At 41.8% G+C, this 12,918-nt stretch overlaps 1 long non-coding RNA gene and 1 other non-coding gene across 2 annotated transcripts; both read right to left on the bottom strand.

The window, feature by feature from the left end:
• Positions 1-230: 230 nt before the first annotated feature.
• TRNAS-GCU (transfer RNA serine (anticodon GCU)) lies at positions 231-312 on the bottom strand. Its single transcript has one exon. It is a non-coding gene; the product is annotated as a tRNA-Ser (tRNA).
• Positions 313-12,134: 11,822 nt separating this feature from the next.
• LOC117185682 (uncharacterized) lies at positions 12,135-12,720 on the bottom strand. The gene is made up of 2 exons (XR_004471163.1): positions 12,581-12,720; positions 12,135-12,513 (listed from the first exon to the last, which is right to left on the bottom strand). It is a non-coding gene; the product is annotated as an uncharacterized lncRNA (long non-coding RNA).
• Between the last annotated feature and the right edge of the window lie 198 nt (positions 12,721-12,918).

Genomic DNA, 12,918 nt, shown 5'->3' with positions numbered 1-12,918 from the left:
TTTAAAAATATAAAGAAGAAACATATGCATGAAGAGATAAAGATTGTAAAAATTGCATTGAAATACCTACAAGAGTTACATTTTTAAAATCAAATAAACATATGTAGTCTTATGAATTTACTTTAAATTATTTTGCTATAAACTAAGAATATCTTAAGCCTCTAGACTTCTAAATAAAAAAAAGTAAAATAATAATAAAATAGATCATAATACGTATTAAAAACGATTTTCGACGAGGATGGGATTCGAACCCACGCGTGCAGAGCACATTGGATTAGCAGTCCAACGCCTTAACCTCTCGGCCACCTCGTCACTTTCTCTCTGTGAATCTTTTGGTGGTTCTTCTGTACGGCCCAACTTCTTTAATTCTACCCGTTTGTACTTTCTTCTCTATCTGCTCTTGCTGTCAGTTCTGTGTGCTTTTGTGCGAATGAGAGTTATGAGCGGAAATTTTCTTATCTAAATTTAGAACTGGGACAAAGCTCTGGCCATTGTTCGGCTGAGGCTGATGATGATGTTGATAACCGGTTTGCAGCCTTCCCAACAGCTGCCTTTGCCTAGATCTTATATAATTTATGGTTAGATAATGAATAAATTAGGTGCCAACGATGGCCATAAGAGATCTCCAGCATGGAAGGCATCTCCAACGGTCTCAGAATGCAATTAGTGATGGCAATTGAGCAAAATAATTGAGCGGATCTCAATGGCATGTGGCATAAAGAAGTTTTGCATATTTTATGGAAGATGGTCGGCACTGGGAAGAGGTTTCTTAACGTTTGAGAATTTTTCTGCTGATTAAGAATAAGTCTTTTAGTTGCCAAGTGGTTCTTAGTGTTGGTTAGATTTTTTGTTCCTTATGTTACCTCCCTGGTTTCCCTTCAAGATTTTAAAGATATAACATGGTTCTCTAATTCAACAAACAATCAGGCAAAGAGTTCCTCTCCTCAGGGACTTCTCTCCCCAAAGATCTCCCTTCTTATCCCCGAAAAGGTTTGCTACTCCGAAGATCCCTTCTGCCCAATTAAGCCCTATTTCAAGCATAGGCTCTAAGATCTTAAGTGCCAGATTATCACATCGCTAATCGCTTGAAACCGCATTTGAAGAGGATTCTAAACAGTTCCTTGAACCACAGCCAAAGCCAGGCTCTGGTTACGGTCCCAGACCACGCCTCGACTCATCAGAGAAATCAATTTAAATTAATTTTTACGAGCGGCAAACTCCAAAAGTTATCTTTCCTCCATAATATACATACGTATCCTCCGGCCTCCTGCCTCCTGCCCCACAGAAACTTTGTAAAATCGTATTAAGTCATAAAAAATATTGCGTGAAGAGCCCAAGAGCATATGAAAGGGTCCAAAAGGAAGGATAAAAGAAATTGACTTTGACGCCTTTATGACTGAGGGGCGGGGAGGGTTAGGGGAGGGAGGCGCGTGTATAGTTTTACGATCAGAGACCCCTCCCCAGATATCGGGTTAACCGAGCATAAAATCCTCCAAGGCGTCGGCGGCAGGGACTTAAATGGTTTTACGACCGCAGGAACCAGAGCCAAAGGCCACGGGTTGGGGGTACTGGTAAGGCCATAAAAGTCAAGCCAGCAAAAGCGCCAAAAGAGTTTTGATGAATGTCGTGTGAAGGCGTTGTCAGGTTTATGGATACGTATCTGTATCTGTATCCGTGTATCTGCATCTGCAATTGCAGTAGCTACCATTGGGGCGCTGAAAAGAGGAGTGCCTGGCTGCTAATTGAGCATAAATCAGAGTTGGTAAAAATGTTCGTTACGAAGAATTTATTGCCTTCAGATACTTTGCGCACTCTGAAATTCTTTTAAACCTCTCATTCCCACTCTCATCTTACTCTTCGTTTCCCTCTCGCACTTAGTCGCTATCTCTTTCGATTCTAGCAAAGTTTTCTAATACAAATTGCATCGACACTGAAGCGGAAATTTCACAAAGTGAGGAATAAAGTGAGTGGGAAGGTTACCAGGGGTTGTTGGGACTAAAGGATACCTCGTGTTTGGGTTAGTTCTTGGTTTAGTTGGTGGTACGTGGCATAAATGTCGAGAATTACTCAAACTGGAGCCTTAGAATGAGAGCGAATGTTTTGTTTTCCTTATTCTGACTTTAACATTTGTTGAAACACGATATTTCTTGGAAAATAGTTCGATAAGAGCAATATCTGTCAACCCATCGAATTTTAATTAATTAATTCTTTCAAATTGACTTTGATATTCGTTGGAAAATAATATTTTTTTTAAATTAGGCAGATAATATCCACATATGTAATCCTTTCAAATAAGAACCTTCTACCTTTTAAATTGTGCAGACCACATCTTTTCAACGATCTCTCTTCTAAAAGAGGAATTGAAGAAGATGGTCAATAAAGAGCACAAATCCCTATTCCGTTTATTCGTAGAAGCATGAAAGGTTTTGCTTCTAGCACTCAAGTTCTGGATGAAAATTCGAACGTTTAGACCAATGAATTGGACCGATCCTTAGCCAAAAAATACGAAATCTTCATTGCCTGTCACATGTTGGCTCTCAAAAACCATATACCCTGTCACTCTTTGCGTGTCGGGTATCGAAAAAAAACTAGCCAAAGGCCGACGACAAAGTGGTCAACATGCCACAAACTTTTTTGTTAGTTATCCCTTTGCCAATAGTGGGCGGACAGAGGGAAGGGTCTCTGGGCAAGGGGCTGGGGAAGGGGTGAGGGTGGTCGATGGGTGTCAAAGTTCCATGCTTTGCAGAATTCTTCTCGAACATTTTTAAACAATTTAGCGCAAGAATTAAAAATCGCCAACGCCGCGCAACGTGGAAAACTTTTCATCGCAACGCAGCACAACAAAAAAAAAAAGAAAGAGAGAGAGAGGAAAACTTTTGTACGCAAAGTTTGTCGGGTTATAAATTATCCTCTCCAGGGGGATATCGAGGGGGGATGCTGCTCTATACAGCACCTTTGGCACTCTTTGGCCCAATGCTTGTTGGGTGCCTTTTTTAAGCCGATTTTCATCTTTCGTTTTCGGGTTTTTTTCCTTTTGCCATTGGCAGCACCGTAGACTTTTGGCGCCAACGGGTTTGACTTGTACAAATTGCTGTGTCGACCATAGCATCCGTACACACACACAGATACACTTACACTCAGACAGACGCACCCGCACGCACAGGATATAGTGGGAGCGGATGGGATTGAGGCGGGGAGAACTCGACATTCTCGTCGTCGCCGTCGTCATCGTCGTTGTCCTGGCAATGTAGACAAGTTTGTGTCTCCTTTCAGGAATACTCTATCCAAGTGAAGGTGGGATGAGTATATCCTTCGATTGAAAAAGAAGCTCTTGTTCGACAGGAAGAGGATTTCCAAGAAGAATCTTCTAGCATAGGAAAAGGTTATAAGACTCCTATCAAAATCTTATAAAGAATCTTAGAAAATCTCTGTAAGTACAGGATAGATCAATCCTTTCATCTTTTATTTATGGTATTCCATTCATTACTTACATTATTCGATTATTCAATTTATTCAATTATTTCTTTCAATGTTCCAATTCATTCTATATTCAAGAACCTTTCATCATTGTTTTTCCTTTCAGCACAATAATCACCATTGTTTTTATGATAGGATTCAAACATTTTCTTTTATAGCTCGTCTAATGATATCAGAATCCATTATTCCATTCACAATTCCTCTGTTCTGTTACTATAGAATGTATTCAATGATCAACATTCCCACATCATTAGATCATAAATCGTTTCAGATCACCTTCATCTTTCGTTTTATTGCTTCAAATCGGATTTATTCCCGGAAAAGAGCATCCCTATTTCGTTGAGCCTTATGTGAAGCGGATTTCCTTTGCCCTTTTTATACCTTTTGGCCTGGCCTTTGGACACTAATGGATTATCTAAGCCTTTTAGTGGCTATTGGTTGCCTTGGCAATTGTTCCATGGGCTTTAGGTCGCTGGAGCCACTGCTGGAGCCATCGACAGCTGTGTTGGCAAAATCTTGGCAAAGGGCAATCACATTTAAATAGTTACATTCCCTCAAATCTCAAATCACCGCCCCCTCGCCCTTTGACCATCATTTCATATGCAAATGTTTTACATTTTAATCGCTTGATTATACAGCAAAAAGCTGCATAATTTATGATTATGGAATGAATAGTTTCAATTTATGAATCAACTAATCAATATTAATGTCTTCCTTAATGCCTTACATGGGAACCCTATGGAGATTAGCATATTTCAAAGGGTTCTAGCGGCTCCAAAGAGGCAGAAGGTATGATCTAATGATGGTCATTAATGGAAAGATGAGGAAATGGGGGATATGTACGAGTATGTTCAGAAAACTAGTCTACAACTATTTTACACCCGATTTCGAAGATACCTCAATAAAATTTCACCAATTCAACAATTTTCATAGAGCTAGGATGATATTTCCTAACCAAAACCCTCGAAACTGGTTAGAAAAAAATAATATCAGACAGGTTTAGGGATGGAGTGTGTCACGAATGAAATCTTTCCTTCATTCCTTTAATGTATATCCCAGAGTATAATCGCAATTCTTTCTTTTCTGTATTCCCATTCATATCGCTTACTCCGATATGGCATGAATTTCAGAATGCCCCGACGGTTGGATAACGCTCAACTTGTTGCCAGTGCATTCAACTTCATTCATGAAATGATTTATGCCATCCAAGAACATTCAATCAGCTGCTGGAACCTACTACTTCTCTGTACCTCCGAAGCAACAGCAGCAGCAGAAATCAGAATCATTCAATTCAGAAATTCCGCCAGACGGTGGCGACTCCCTCGGCCTGATATCAGTCAAGCGCCAGACACAAACCGGCACATATACAAGTGTATACAATATACTTGAGAGATACAGTCTTATAATGTCGGCTTGCAGCTATAATTGGAACAAAGGAGAAGAGCTCAGGCTGCATCTCAGGCGGAGGCTCAAACCTCAGAAATACTTGATATTTCCGCATGCTTATGGAGTTGCAGTTGCAATTGCATTTCCACATTGCCTGGCAACAAGCAAATGAGAGGCAAAACCCATACAAATATGTCTACTCGTATGCTGTAGAAGTAGAACTGCAATCAGCAAGGCCGACACAAGTGCACACAAGCTTAACCAAAGTCTTGCCCCTTGCCACAAAAACTGGTACCCCCGCAGTGGCTATCATTGATCCCACACTCTCTATATACATATCTCTCTCTCCCTGTATGTATAGACATATAATATTTCTCTCTCTCAGTCGGTGATAATCATGCAAATGAGCGAAACAAAGAATTTTCCAATGGCAGCAAAATTCATGGGGAAGCAGTAGCAAAACTCCGACCAGAGGTTCAATGTAGCCATAAAAAGTGCAAAAAACTGTTTGTACAGTGAAGCCTCAGAAGTAGAACAAGTCAAATAGACCTTTATGGAAGAGTTGGATACGCAGAAACTTCAACTATACTCAAAGAAAAGTCAATCTATCTTTCATCTATCAGTCACTCTATCTAGCAACGCCTTGAACTCCAGGACTACAAGATTGTAATCAAATACTTCCACAAATAAAAGCCATCATAGGCAGGCCCAACTGTACGACCGGTACCAGTGATAAGAATTCACATTGATAACCACGATAAGCAACCAGAAATACACTCGTATCATATTTATATACTCGTACACTTGTACGTAAGAGGCTGGGCACCCCACTTCGCTTTCGACCAACCTCCTTGTTCGCTTTCGATGTCGTCGCGTGCTTGCCCCCTGACCCACTCACAAATGTCGCAATGCGAATCAGATTATTGTTGAATGGCAGGAGTATCGTATACACATACATACATATGTATCTAAGAGTATACAAATCGTTGCCCTAATTGATAATTTTGATAACTTTTTGGAAGGCGGAGAACTAAAAATTCTCGGTAAAAATTGTATTTTAAGTTTTTGTCGCTTCAGCTGAACGTCCCTGAACAGAGTCTCTAAGACTTAAGGATTCTGGTTACCCCTACAGAGTTTCTTGGTCAGAAAATATATCGTATGATTCCTTACGCTTATTCCTAGATTCCAATACAAAAGAACTTCGATTTCAATCAACAATATCTCATCAACTTTACTTACGTTTCCCCTCAACGTTCTCTTTCATTCTATGAGTTCCTTGGGATACGACAAGCCTCCTCCTAGATGCTCCATAAATAGCACAAAGCAAATACAAGTACATATGATACCCATCCCCAAAAACACCAACATTGAGGAGGAAAAAGGAAGCTCCACAGAACAATGTGTTTAATTAAGAGGTTTTATAATGACTTAAATGGGTCAAATGTGAGGGGAAAAACTGTTCGCACGGACATACATACTCGAGTACGACTATACGTGAGCATAATTTTTCTAATGGACGCATGAAGGGGACCATGATAATGATAAGGATGACCAGTACAATGGTAACGTTGGGGGGCGGGCAGGCAACTTGTTGATATGGCAGCGCCCAAGCCATATCCTTACATCATTGTCAGGGTATCATTGTGATTCTCTATTGAATAGCAAAAGTAATTAAAGACGAAAGCCTGAAGGAAGAGGAGGTATTCCTCCAAGGACTATGGTGACCCCGATCAAACATATGTACGGATAAATGTGTGTACCCATGGATGTGAATATGTAAGCACCTTTTTATGATATACACGTGTAATGTATGCGTACAATATGGTAATGGACCATTACCATTTGTCACCCACTTACACTCCCCCTTCCCCATATCCCCATATCCCTCTCTCTCTCTCTCTCTCTTTCTCCTGCCGCACATTTACTTACATCCAAGGACACATGAGAGCGCCCTAGCAACCACCAAACAAAGCCCGACGGCAAACAAATCAAAGGAGCAACCGAATAGCCGACGGACAACGATGGAACAATAGGAACCGTCGGTAGAGTCCTGCGGCAGGATGGGTAGCACACGCCAGTGCGAGACGCTTCGCTCCCTAGGCTGCTCCCATCCAACCAGGAGGCTCGTCAAGGACCCGCAGCCAGTCCGCAATTAAACGGGCAACTAGCTGAGGACCAACCTATTGGAGGCGAGGACCTCTTGCGCAGACTCCTGGCTGCGACCCGGCCACACCCACTCGGAGCGGGAGCGGGGACATTAACCAAGGCGTTAACTGTAGACAGGTGGAACGGGCCTCGAATGCACGGCCACGAAAGTGTGTCACAAGAAAGGGACCGGGCATTCCGGTGCGTGTTACCGTTACCTGCCTGTAGGCGAGTCCTTCCACAAGTGCCATCCCGCTCTGGTGCGAGCGAGCCAGCTTGTGTTTGAACGGTGGGTGGGGGTGGGGTTGGGTGAAGTCAAGCAATCAAACCGAAGGCTGCGAAAAGTTTGTCGTAAGAAATCGACGTTCCCGAAGGACATCCGACAAAAAAAGTTTGTTCACGAAGAGAGCGCACCAGGCGTGTGTGTGTGTGTGTGCGTGGGTGAGAGAGAGAACGTTTTGTGGAACGTATCTAAGTACAGCTGAACTAGAATCCAACAAGTGGTCAAGGAAGAGCGTGTTGAGCGGTAACAGTTCGAGTGGATTGAAAGATCATTGGGGAAGGATTAGTATATTTTTCTGATTACTAAATCGGTCTTAGGTGTTGCTATAGCTTCTAGAGGATACAATTTCCTCTGCATCGCTTTTCTTGCCTACGAATTCTCTCACAAACTAGAAACTTTTTACCTGCCAAAATCAAGCGATATCTAAAAAACTGTTCTCTTTTATCACCCCCCTCCACTACCCATTCATCTCGTCTGCTCTCTCGGTCCCTTCATTATTTTTCCCCCTCCCCTTGCGAAGCCGAAAAAAGCTCAAAGCCCCACGCGGCTTTTTTTTTCTCAATTCTCAAATTTTTTTATTGTAAGAATTTGTGAACGACGCAATAGCCCGCCGCTGACGTCGCTGCCGGCGTACCACGTTTTCGCGTACTCTGCCGCTGCCGCTGCCTGAGTATTCGTGAATGCTTGCTTGGGGGAGGGGAGCGTGTGTCAGCAGAGAGAGAGAGAGAGAGAGCATATGTGTGTGTGTGTCAGTGAGTGTTGCGTGCCACTTCATAGCCCACATTAGGTAAGGTTAGGTTTTTAATTCTGTTTCTGTTTCTGCTTTCTGTATTTCTACTTTTGCCTTGCCTCAAATTTGTTCTGGTTTCGGTTTGTGCTTTGGAATTTTTTGGCTCCCTGCACACCTTTGCTGTAACGCCTTTCCCCTCCACAATCTTAGTTTTGTTTACATAAACCAACTTTTTGAATACCCTTCCTGAGGGAGCTTCTATGTCATTGAACAGAAGCTTAAAAAGCAAAGAAAATGGTAGCAATTCAGATCCACAAAATTATTATATTCCTGCCACTTGATCGATCTTTAAGGGTATCTAAGGCACCCTTCATATATTCCTTTGCTATTTGTTTCCGTTTTTCCTCTGTGTTTGCTCTGCTTTCGCTGTTTCTGCCGCAACTGGTTTGCGCCGTCGACTGCGACTGCGACGCCAAGATTCGCTTTGAAATATTTTCACGTACCATGTGGTTTTCCTCAATTATTTCTCAGGCGATGCTACACTGACAGAGATTTTTCCCAATAGAGGAATCGAAAAATAAAATACATTTCAGAGCGGATTTTTGATCATCGAAATGGAAAAGGTAGCGTGAACCTATTGTCGCGCTCTTTTCGCTCAGTGTATGGCACACCTATACACTCGCACTAGTTATTTGCTCTCTTTTGTGGTATATTTTTACGCTTGGCTCTTCTTACTGTTTTCTTTTGGTGTTTCTCTTTGGCGGTTTTGCCTATTTATTGCGCTCTGCGCTTTGTCTATGTGCTTCGCCTCTGAACTTGAGAGTCGAGAAGCGACCACGTGGTCGGAACGAATGTCGCGCTATGTGGATGCCAAGCGTGTGGGCGCTGTTTGTGTGGTGTGTGGATGCCATTCCCGATCGCGCTCTTGTATCTTGTGAATATCTTGGATCTCGACTTCAGGAAGTGCTTCATCAAATTTACATATGCGCCACTCTCGCTGCCCCAACATATTTGCATATTAAACGGGCCCGATGCGATACGATCCGCTCAGAACCCGCCCCTAGCCGATCGCCCATTGACAGCCACTTTCCAACAACACAGTTTCCCCCGTCACTGGGGCGGCCAATCTAAGTCGCACTTCTATCAGGAATTCCCGTAACATTCACTCCGGAGGAGATTGTGGGCCGTGGGCAGGTACAACACCATCTGGGCATCTGTGCATCTGTGTATCTGTGTCTGTATCTGTGTGTTGCGTCAGTTCTGGTCAAATCGTGCGCTTTTGCGGCCTGCATCAATTACGTCGTTAAATTAATCAGTTTGCCTTAATCTCAATAAATTAGAGATAACGCTTACGCGATAGTTTTTTCTTCTTTTTTTTTTGCATTTTAAATGCCACACGCTACCGGTACAGTTATTGGAAATGGGGTCCAGTGCGAGTACTACGATGTGAGTGCCGTTCCGCGCCCGAAAGCCTTCACATCCATACCCATGTCCATGTGTAGACTGATCTGTGTTGTGTATAAGTGTGTGTTCGCAAGAGACAGGGGCGTAGCAAAAGGGGGATCTATATTGTGTATGAAGAACCATCACTGATAGGCCACACTGGGAAAGAAAGAGTGGGAGAACGAGTGCGAGGTATACTATATACTATACATATATTATATGAGAACATTTAAAGCAGACCTTCCCTTCTCTGCTATGTTTTACATCAGTCTAGGATTCTTTATGATATTTTGTACATTCCCTTAAGATATTTTATGACATCTTTCTATTATAATCCCCCTTTAAGAGACTTCCCCGCCTACGCCTTTGGTCAGAAGCATTCCATGTGGGGCCACATTAGGGGGGCTCGCTTTTGACAATCATACATACGTATGCTTACATACATATGCACCCATGCATATATGTAGATACGTACATCTTTATTTATTTGCTATATTCCTGATTGGCGCTCATCAAGATTCAGCATCATCTCGCTACAAACGTCACAAAATCTTGTGTTCCTTCCACGAAGCAATAGCACTGAAAAAATACCGTTTCAGATACAGTTGATCAAGCGGATTATGGGGAATTATTTCCAGTATTATTCATAATGGAACGAATGTGTGAAATTCCAAAGGAGTTGATTTACTGAAGAAAAACTGAATGGAGAACTCTTAGAATGAATAAGACCAAAAAACACTGAGGCAAAAAGGGCGGGAAGAAAGATATTTGAATGGGATTTCCCTATAAAGAAGCTCTCCACTAAAAGATCTTTCCCTCTTTATCGCTTAACCCCCATTTTGCTATCAATTATGAACCTAAAAAGTGTGATCTCAATGCAAAAACACACTCACAATGAGCTCTATAAATTGTTGAGCTAACAAATTGTTACTAACAATATTCAAATTTCCATAAAAGACACTCGCACACACACTCAGGCGGAGAACCTACATATAAACAAACATCGGGCGAGGCGATGCGAAGCGGGCCAACTGGAGCCCCAAACATCAGACCACCAGCAATACTTAGCACCAACGAGACCCCCAAGACCCCACCCCCTAACACGCCGCATACCAACACACTGTCGAGTCGAGACATTAAAACAGAAATTATAATTTTTTGAAGGCCAATCTGCTCTGTGTGCTTCGGTTTCACTCGCTTCGGATCGTGGCGGCTGTTTCGGGGGGCTCCAACCTCTTTCTAATGTCAATTGCTACGATACTACGTCGTCGATTGCTTGCTCTTTTTTTTTTGCTCGCGGCTCAAAAGCTTCGCGCAGGCGCAATAAGAGAAATGCGACGCTTGTGTTTGAGAGAGTACGTCACTGGAGGAGCTGGTTGGCTCCGAGGCAGCATCGTCACGTCACTCATTCGCTTGGCTTCGATTTTTGGCGCGCAATTTGAAACCTGAGTTAATGCCTTGCGTGTCCAGTTTGTCAAATTTGGCAGTGATTACGAGAGGCAGACAGACTGCGACGGGGATGGAGAGCCAGTCTCCCGCCAACGGGCGTCGACAGTTTGCAATTCGCCACGCGCCAACGCAAATGAATACGCTTTATACACCCGTACAATATTTATACCCTCTACTCGAAGAGTACACGGGTATATTACATTCGTGTAGGTGTATGTAACAGGCAGAAGGAAGAATTTCCGATTCTATAAAGTCTGTACTTTACCTGTATCTGTATCTGTTCTTGATCAGCATTAATAGCTCCAATAGTCATGCGCCTGACAGTCTTGCTTCGAAGATACTTGAAAGCCGTAAATACAGAATAATAAAGAAATATTATATCTTCTAGATTTCAGAAATACTTTGAGATAGGATCACTATTAAAGCCAGAATGCAAAACAAAATTTGAAGCGCATCTGTCTTTTAGATGTTTGAGCACCTGGCTTTCGAACAATATAATTCTAGCGCATACTATTAGCATCCGATCGCAGATCAAGTATCGATTTGCACGTAATTTGGTTGAGATTTTGGCAATGAATAGAAAGGAAACTATCAAAGCTACATATTCTGGATCCCCATTAAAAGCCGAGTCGAGCAAGTTCCTGGATGTTTAAGGACTTTTTCAAACTTCAGTTGTAAGATGAATTCATTGAAAGATCTACTCCAAAATTCTACATTGTATAGCCTTCATAAAATTAAGGTCCTCAAGGGTATCTTAATCTCCGGTTCCCAAAACAAACCTCTCTTAAATGTTTCTGGCGGCAATTTTGGTCAAGTATTGGAGGGGTTTTGGTGGGGGGCCAGGTTAAGACGTTTGTGTAATCTGAAAGGAATTTCTTGCGATATGAGTAGGCGATTGTTCATTGAGACACTGTTCGATGTTCGATTGGTTCTAATAAGCTTTGACAGGCATTCACTGATATGTTCTTTCCTTCTAAGAAGTACTCCTTGTGCCCAAATGTTATGGTCTGTGATGCCCCAATAGAACTTACCTATACCAAGATTTTACTTGCTTAAGCTCTACCTTTATAACCTGGAAAAATATAACTTTATAAAGGTTTATCTTTATCGTTTGTAGCGTAGCATTTTTAAATCCCTAAGGTTCATAAAAAAATTCTTGTTTGTCATTTTGTTTTGCTTGAAAGCACCTCAGACTGTATGACTTTAAAAACTTCCAGTTAATGTTTGTTCAAAGATATAATTTTAGGGTTTTGTTTCTATCTTATTTTTGCTTACATTTAGTGCTCCACTTTCGAAATCCACAAAAAATTGTCAATATTTTTCATAGATTCTTCCCATATATCATTGGATTTCCTGTACGATTTAAAATCGTCTCTAATCCACCTTAAGCACGTTTGGCGACTCATCTCGGGACTGGGCAACGAAGTTAAGTTTTAGACGATCCATAAAGTGGTGGATCGGCCACAGCGTCTAGACTTCATTAGCCGTGTAATGTTGCGGAATTTATGTGGCAGGCACATTAAAAAAACACCGATAAACACTCGCACGAGAGCCACTGCCCGGGGCCCCGGGACTAGGCGAATATGCCTAAACTGGTACTCTGTATAGATACGGAGGGAGGTGGGCTGGTGAGGTAGATGTAGAAAAAAGCTATGGTAATAAAATACTTGTTCCCAAAAAAGCTCAAAGGCACGCATACACTCTGACACAGATTCATTTTCATATTAGAGATTTTGTTTTATCCAATTTTAATCGGGAATAACTATGTTTTGGTGATACTTAGAACGATTTTGTTTTGTTTATATGATTGAAATCGATTAAACATCATCTGTTTAGGCGAAAATATTCTAGAAATAAAAGTAAGATATTGAAGAACTTTTTATAAAACTCCTTAAAAAATCGTGGAATTACGATACTTTTCATATAAAAATATTATATTGCAAGTTAGAACTTGAATGATCATCAGGTCACAAATGTGCAGCGCTGGCATTATCAGTGGAATGCA

The sequence above is a fragment of the Drosophila pseudoobscura genome, chromosome 2, assembly GCF_009870125.1.
Source record: "Drosophila pseudoobscura strain MV-25-SWS-2005 chromosome 2, UCI_Dpse_MV25, whole genome shotgun sequence".
NCBI classification, from domain to species: Eukaryota; Metazoa; Arthropoda; class Insecta; order Diptera; family Drosophilidae; genus Drosophila; species Drosophila pseudoobscura.
This window is presented reverse-complemented; position numbering and strand designations above follow the sequence as displayed.